Source organism: Mus musculus, chromosome 1, assembly GCF_000001635.26.
Source record: "Mus musculus strain C57BL/6J chromosome 1, GRCm38.p6 C57BL/6J".
Taxonomy (NCBI): domain Eukaryota; kingdom Metazoa; phylum Chordata; class Mammalia; order Rodentia; family Muridae; genus Mus; species Mus musculus.
The window spans coordinates 169,364,284-169,371,309 of NC_000067.6; the positions used below are offsets into that span (position 1 = coordinate 169,364,284).

The 7,026-nt window shown below is 41.0% G+C and overlaps 1 long non-coding RNA gene across 1 annotated transcript; it reads left to right on the forward strand.

The window, feature by feature from the left end:
* The first annotated feature begins 225 nt into the window (after nt 1–225).
* On the forward strand, nt 226–6,000 carry Gm34477. The gene is made up of 3 exons (XR_373695.1): nt 226–384; nt 1,943–2,128; nt 5,863–6,000. It is a non-coding gene; the product is annotated as a predicted gene, 34477 (long non-coding RNA).
* Nucleotides 6,001–7,026: the final 1,026 nt, after the last annotated feature.

Consider the following 7,026-nt stretch of genomic DNA (forward strand, 5'->3'; position numbering starts at 1 on the left):
GTCAGTGCATCATACATTCGGCAATTACAATCATCAGTCAGTTTAATTCCCTGGAACATTGTCTGTGGACTGATGGATACTATATACACACGGGGAAGCGCCCTATATGTGAACATCAGAAGATGGATTGAAAAATGGATCCCTTCGCATGACTGTCCCTACTGCTTTTGGCATCTCTCCCAGAAGAAAAACAGAAGAGAAAGAGAAGAAAGAAGCAAACCTGGCCTGCACTTCATAAGACTAAAAATTTCCTGAATATAGAGTATATTGGACAAGTGTGATGAGAAATTTCCTTTAAACTTGCTTTATACATATATTCAACAACAACAAAATGAGCCAGATGACATAGCACTCACCGTAGAACTCCAGCATCAAGAAGCTGAGGTAAGAGAATCATTAAGTTCAAGGTAGACACGGGCTATACAGCAAGCCCTTGCTTCAGCTATTCTCTTTTACATTTTAAATTGTGATAGTTCTTTAGTTACCTTTTGGATACAGTCACACATGTACTTTCTAATGTGATTATCCTGTAGTCAATTTATACTTCTCTGTTAGTTGTGTATCATGAAGGAGCTTATTATACACCTTGATGAAATCCAGCTACATAGACCTCACTGCCCTACCATAACTAGAGCTACCTAGCAGTACTTCCAAAGTAATAAATGGAGCTAGCACAGCATGACATTTTCTTTGTGGACCCAGCTCCACCTGAACCATTAGTCATGGCTTCTGCCATGTCAAGATTTCCTCAGATGCTGTGTGGATTAGATTGTTGTCTTGGGATTTTTAAAGTTTGGTTTCTTTTCCTTTCTTTCCTTGTTGGGAATCAAAATAGCATTTGTTCCTTTAGACTTCTCACGCTTTTCTGATTTGCTGTGATTCTGCAAAGATCACACATTTCAATAAAAAGTTGTCACATAGTAAAAGCTTGCTAAATGTCAATCAGTGGAATGAGCGCTCTCTCACATGCTATCTTCTTTATACAAAGGAGGTATGTGAACCACCAAATGCTATTTTTTTGACACTGTAAATGAACATTACAGAATTGTTGTTTCCCTACAAAATGCAAGTAGCCCCACATTCTTCTATCCACCACACAGCCTTCAGTGCATGGCATCCTACGGACCATTGTTCAAGTCCTATTCTCACTGTTTTAGAAGCTCTTGACTTTCTGGACATCTTCCAAGGACCTGAATTCTACCATCACCTGTCCAGTTGCTGAATCCCATTGTCACTTGTCCCAAAGAGCAGCTTTCCAGAGCTTTCTCAGCTCCCTTCCCCAGGGCACTGCATTATGACTCTACCTCTCCACTTCATGGTTTGACCAATTCTCCAAACAGTGCTGCTCAGTGATGCTCATGATAGTCAGTGATAAAACAAACCTGGTCCATCGCTGGGAGATTACACAGTGTGGAATCATTGTTTTCATCAATATTCTGATGACTCCACACACCCCAACAAGTCCAGAAGAGCATTAAGTAAAGAGAGGTGATCAATCATCAAGGTCCTTTATTTTGATTCCTGGTCCCAAGCTTGAGACTTGCCGGATTCTTTCCTGCAGGAACCCATCACAACACAGTCCCTCCACTTCTTCCATGCAGTTTATTGCACATACTAAAACCCTGGCTAAGAAAGATGTCAGGAGAGACTGGAGCATCCCTGAGAGGATGATTGCTACAGGGTCTGGGGGAGGAGAGGTAGCCATACACGTGAGCTGAATATTGATTTCATAGATGATTCCATTTTTAAAAAGCACATTTTTCATAGTTCTAATTATGTTTAGTCTGTATTTTCAGGGAAGCCAACTTCTGAGCTTTTGTGATGATTTTAATTTCTAGAAACAAGCAGAAGTTATGTCTTGACAATTGAGGTGAGTGATGTGCCTCTGCGTCAAAAACCAGATGTGACAATATTGTGATGGCGCTGATGTTTTCTTCACCAGGGAGAAGAGCTGTACAGCTCAGCCCCAGAGAGGAATTTGCAAAGATGCTTGAACATTGCCCATGTGAGGACTGGGAGGTGGGACACTTGAAGATGAAGCATGAGACTGTGAGGAAAACAAGGGCTTTGCGAGTTAGCTCTGAAGCCTAATGGTAACATTATGTGCTGCCTCTTTGGAGAGCATTTGGTATGTTTTATTTGAGGGGGATCAGTGCCCATGTTATAGATTTCATTTGTAGTAAGTGACTAACGTCGGCTTGGAAAGAGATGTTTAGGCTAGCATGCTGGGTCTGTGGCCCATGGTTGGGGCTTCTACATTGCTGCTTCCATGTTTCCTATTGCAAAGGGCAAAGCTCAAGCTTTGAAAGTCAGCTTCTAGCCTCCAAGTGGGCAATAAACGGAAGAGAATCATATTGCTATGGAGTGTGGAGATCCAGATTCGGTGCTTTCTGGTGGTTTTTGACTACATATATGTAGTCAAAGAATTATTTTTTAACACTCATGAAACAAAGATGTCACACGGATAAGATATGACTGTCTGAAGTCCAAACATTTATCAGTGTTGATTCTATTTTGCTGGATCTATTAAAATGGAGACTCATTCAAAACTTTATTAAGTTAATTGGCAGAAAGTTCCAGATTGGGATGGCATCTCAACAAAATCTAGTACAAACCATACATATATTTACATATATATCACATATATATTTTATATATATCACAGAGGAAGAGAAAATGGATATACTCCTAGAAGATATATCTGATCTAGATAGTCTAACTTGAAACAATAAAATATTAATAATGATAAGGTATATAGATGCATGTTTTCTCATGGTTATAGCCTTTAATAGAGGAATTTTGTCAGTAACTAGGTTCACTTATTAACACTAATTTAAATAATGGTAGCAATGTTGATAGAAACATCAAGTACAAGATTAAATGATATATGATACAACTATCATAGTATTATTTGATTATATAAAACTAGTGCCAGAGATGTACATGCAGGAGACAATTTTAATAGCTATAAATATTATTGAAGCTTACAGGCCTACAAGCAAAAGATATCAAATCCAAAACAGTATGTGAGCAGTTTAGGTTTCTTGGTAAATCATCTGGCATTGACTAGTGGAGCAGGCTAACTGTTTAAAGAGTGTTCTTAGATACTGGACTGAAGGAGAGAGAGAGGGAAGGGGAGGAGGGAGGGAGAGAGAGGTTGTTGAGGGCAAGGAGACAGCCCACACTTCCAAAGGAAATCGTTTATAGCTGGATTGCTGGTGATTTTACAGAAGGGGAGAGTTCCAAAGCCAGGGCAGGCGTGTTTCTCCAGCAGGCAGAGTTATGGGGTCAGTCTGCAAGCCATAAAGCTCTGAGGTTTGTGAAAAGCTCTATATGGGCCTCAATAAACAACAATGATCAGGTTAACCTCTTGCTTCTGAGATACTCCTGCCTTCCGGGCTGCAGCTGGTTCTGGTCGTGAATATGGCCAAAGGCATCCCTGATTGAGCCTGTCCTTTTGCAGAGTGGATGCAGAGCTACCAAATGACATAAGGTGACCTCAGGATCGAAGGTCTTGATGAGTATGGTTGTGAGACTATAGTGTGAAGGTATTTTACATTACCCGCTATCCCTTCAGCCGAACAAAAAGAAAGCACCCCTCTGTAGAGTGTTTATTTTGTTTAAAGTCCCTCTGATGAGCTCCTGGGCTCCGTAGTTATATAACAAAGTAGTGGCGTAATATATGAGGGCAGTGAGGTGGGAGTTGAACATACCTGTATTTGCAGCCATAATGAGAGCTCAGAGGTAACAAGGGGGGTGATTTGGATAATAATTAATAACCTGAGTTGCAAGCACAACTGGATCCGCATGCAAATGCTGTGACCCTGCGGTGGAGCCTCTTGAAGAAGAAGGTGCTTTATTGCCTCTGTCAGGCATTCCCTTCTCAGCTGTGATTCCTCACAGCCTTGGTGGTTTGCATACTGCAGCTAAACATTAGGCCATAATGAATGACAACTCAGCCACTCTGCACACTGCAGAGAGAAGCTGCCATAATTGGCTCCCCCATCGCCTTCCCATCCCCCTCTGCGAAGGCAAGCAGGCACCAAGCAGACACTGCCACACTGATGCAGAGGGACTGAGAATCCCACATGCTGTGAGGGTGCCCAGGGAGTGTGCCCGTGATGGGTTCACATGCATCCCAGAGACATCCCAGAGGCACAGCCCTTCCTTCCTGCTCTCCTCTGACTCAGGGAACAGAGCATGAGAGTGTCCTGGGTCGGTGAGCCAGCTCACCAGACTTCTTCGCTGTGTTATGTCCAGGTTCAAGAGAAGAGCCACAAGAATGGTTAGAGCAAAATAACTGAACAAATTTGATTTTATCCCCTGTGAGATATAGCTAGGGTTTTTTTTTTGTTTTGTTTTGTTATTTTTGGGATTTTGGGGGGGTGTTGTTTGGTTGGTTTTTTATTTTTTTTTCTCTCGTCAAACTAAGTGCCACGACCTCTGTTCTAGATTTCTCTTTCCACAAGATATACAACCTGGATAGCTGAGTAACAGGGAGCTGAGTTGCAAATTGTCATGCTAGCCGTGATGACTGCACATAAGACCAAATATTAGCTGTAACTATTTTATCAAACTTAAAATCAAGCTGTTAGTTGTCTGTTCAGTTGCTACAACAAAGTGACCTGACAGCAGTAACTCGAGAGAGGAAGTGTTTATTTTAGATCACTGCTCCTGGGGTCAGTGAGTCAGGATAGGGAAGTCAGCTGGTCCAGTCTGATCTGCACTCAAGGAGCAGAGAGCAGTGAATGACTCTGCCCTTTCATTATTTTTCCATCTGGTCAGGCAGCTAGGGTATGCCTTTCCTTAATTAGTCAGATCTAGAAAACCCCTCATTGATATACCCAGAGATTTGTCTCCGAGGCAATTCTAGATCCTGTCAAATTGACGATCAACTTAAACTATCAAGCCATGTAAATTTAAAAAAAAAAATCATCTTGTATCAGTCTACTATTCAAAGGCCCACGTGTAAAACTTTCTTATGTTACGACAAGTCCTACTTTCTGTATTCTGAATTACTTACTAAACAATAGCCTACCCGTGAGGCTTCGATGTTTGCATTTCATTATAAACCAAAGTAACTAGCAAAAAACTAGAAACTCTGGTAATGAACAATGTTAGCCTGAGGGGATTTTTTAATGTTGAGTGGAAGGTAAGATGCTCAGAGACAGAACAATTGCCTTCTGGGAGAAGTTTCTTATCTGTTCTGTGCAGCTACTAGAAATTCGGCTGGGATTCTCATTTGATTGCCTTGTTTTGGATAGTCTTATGTGTGATGGTCCTTTCTCTTCATAATTCATGAATAGTGTGAATGATTTGAAAACAAACCGATAGCAAGAACTTATATAGACACTTATAGCTAGCTGCCCGGCACAGCTGTTGAGACAAAAGGCTCCTGAGAGAGATTCCCGAGTTCACTTAAGTATTGTAGATTACTAATGAAAAAGGTAATCTAATTAAGATTACTAATGAAAAAGATAAGAAGATAATCTCAGTTCTCTCAGAATAAGCATGACCATTGGACAGCCAGGTGATAGGAAGAGAAGACTTGTGTCAGAGAGCTGGCAGAGGCAAAGGGAGAGATGGTTTGCCATTCAGTTGACTGTCAACTTTCTATATAGTTGGTCTGAAGGTTTCTCCCCTCTTCACTCTTCCTGTGGAAGCCTCACTTGCTTGGAAATTAGAAATGTATTTAAATAAATTGTTATCTTTTGCCCATTTTGAATATAGATATTGACAAGGGATTAGGTTTATCTAAGGAGATACGCATGGGCATCTTCCAGTGAAACCTTCCAGATAAGATCCTACAAGGCAAGGCAAAGCTTGAGCCTCTTTGCAATGTTTTCTGTCTCTTCTCCTCAGGTGAAAAATAACTGGGATGACTGGAGATACACCAGGCCTGTGTGACACAGACAGAGTCATCCTGAGGGACAGAAGCCAATGCCGGCTGCCAGGAAGATCAGAAGTAAAGCACCAGATGTCCTTGGACTTTGTGCGACCACGCCCACCCACCCCCATCCCCCACAAAGCCTTCAACGTGCTTTTACAGGAAAGAATAATCTTCAGCTTGTTTAAATATCTTTGTCAAGTCTGTTTTCACAGATAAACACAATCCTTTACAAACACCAAAATCAAGACTTTCATTTTTATCCCTACACTGAGATGAAAGATCATTGAGAGATTTTTTTTTCAACACATGAATAACAGGACTCAATTTACATATTTAAGAATCCAATTGCCAGATGAGGAATGGGTTGAAAGAGGATAAGAGAAAACTAAGAAGTCAATTAAAAACATGATGCCTTGGTTCCAACTAGAAATAAATAGAGTTTGTAGCAGCATCAGTAGGAATAGTGAAATGGAGCCAAATTCAAAACATTGTTTTGGTTTTTTTTCTTTTTTAAAGAGAAACACTTTAAGTTATATATGATGTGTTGTTTAGCCATCAGAATCCTTGTTGGAGTTTTATTCCAACCTTCATAGAACATAGTAGAAGCCCAGTAAAGAAGAGGGCATAGCAGAAGTTAGCTGCAGTTTTTCAAGATCTTTATCAGATATCACAAGACACAAGCAGACTAACAATGAGTAAAGAAGCCAAAAAAAGAAAAAAAAATAGCAGAATATGGGAGACATTTTCCCCCAGTACAATGTTTTTCAACCTTCCTCATTTCCTAATGCTGTGACCCTTGAATACAGTTCCTCAAGATGTGGTCATTCCCCAACCATAAACTAATTTTTGTTGCTACTTCATAGGTGTAAGTTTGCTACTGTTATAAATGGTAATATAAATACCTGATATGCAGGGTATCTGACATGTGACCCCTGTGAAAGGGCCACTTGATCCCCTCCCCCCAAAGGGTCATGACCCACAGGTTGAGAACCATTGTCTCAGCAGCATCTCCTGCTCTCAGTGGGTAGGAAGGCAAAGTTGAAGCCCTGATTGGACCGAGAAGAGCCAAGTGAGCACACGTCCTTTTGGATTCTATACCAACCGCCAAAGAGCAGACACAACAATGCCTAACTATG